The sequence below is a fragment of the Danio rerio genome, chromosome 16, assembly GCF_049306965.1.
Source record: "Danio rerio strain Tuebingen ecotype United States chromosome 16, GRCz12tu, whole genome shotgun sequence".
NCBI classification, from domain to species: domain Eukaryota; kingdom Metazoa; phylum Chordata; class Actinopteri; order Cypriniformes; family Danionidae; genus Danio; species Danio rerio.
In genome coordinates this window covers 44,637,028-44,638,320 of record NC_133191.1, presented here as the reverse complement: position 1 = coordinate 44,638,320, position 1,293 = coordinate 44,637,028, and the positions used below count along the sequence as shown (strand labels likewise).

General features: G+C 30.0%; 1 long non-coding RNA gene across 1 annotated transcript; it reads right to left on the bottom strand.

Moving 5' to 3' along the window:
- Window positions 1-229: 229 nt before the first annotated feature.
- Window positions 230-971, bottom strand: LOC141378340 (uncharacterized). Its single transcript, XR_012392591.1, has 3 exons — window positions 856-971; window positions 453-539; window positions 230-300 (listed from the first exon to the last, which is right to left on the bottom strand). It is a non-coding gene; the product is annotated as an uncharacterized lncRNA (long non-coding RNA).
- Window positions 972-1,293: the final 322 nt, after the last annotated feature.

Sequence of the window (1,293 nt, the reverse complement as noted above, 5' to 3'; positions counted from 1 at the left end):
AATATTTATGATCAACATAGCTGATGTGTTAAACAACTAAAATTGAGTAATTTAGTAAATTTAATATAATGTTTTTACAAAGGTGAATGAAAGCTTGGGTAAAATATGACAGAACATTTATTTTATGTATTTGTGTATTTTGTTTTGTTTAAAAGAATTTACCATGTTTGCTAAAATACAGAGAAAACACCCTTAGTTGCATAAGTAATAAAATACAGTTCTAAACATACCAAAAAGTATCAGTCAAGGAATTGCAGGTAGTTCAAGGGTCTTTTCTACATCAGGTACAGTAGAAGATGCCTAAGACAATTACAATGATGAGGAAAGAGACAAAATTAACAACCATAATGTATGCATAACATTTTTTAATTGTATTTTCAGTTATTAGGAAAATAATACCATATAGACAATAATAATAACTTTACCATGTTATCATGTTTCATTAAACTCACCTTGTAATCAGAAATCAATATCTGTATCAGAAATCCAGCTCCACTCTATGATGCAGTTAGCATGTTCACATGTTCACAGGTTCAGCGCTGAAATGGACATACTGTATAAAACAGTTTATCGTGGTGATTAGCCAATTGTACTCGACAAAGTAGCATTACAATACAAACCAACAACAGTAACATTTTTAAACACAGCATTAGGGAAAAAAATGTTTTATCAAAGCCTACATTGAAACCATATTAGGTAGCTATTAAAAGCTAAAGCTAAAATTAACTATGAGATGACAATCTTTTCATCATGCTACCTAAATCAATACTACTTTGTTGCTACATATGTTTAAAAACTGACTTTGTAGATACGCTTATAGCCTATATCATTTTTAATTATCATAGTCTGACTTACCATGTAATCAGGAAATATCTGTGTCAGAAATCCAGTTCCACTCAATGCAGATGCAGTTTGCACATTGACACTGATTTAGAACTAAAATAGATGTAAAAAAGTTACAATATCAGCATCCAGTTAGCCTATGTGCAATCACAAATATGTATTTTGTGTAAAATGAGCAAAATAAAGGTGTACTCACCGAGTAAGTCAAAGTTAAAAGAAGCATGAAAATCCACATGTAATGGCTGACGTCTTCTGTTCAAAAAATACTGTTGATTGCTGTTTTTTTACATTGGTGTGATAAAAACAGTAAAATAATGTTACATTTCGTCTACGTCATTTCAAAAACCGTAAAAAAACAGCAACATACTGTTTTTGACAATAACAGGATTATACTGTTAAAATTTTGCCGTAAATTAACAGCAATTTTTAACAGTGTAGATAAACCTGATA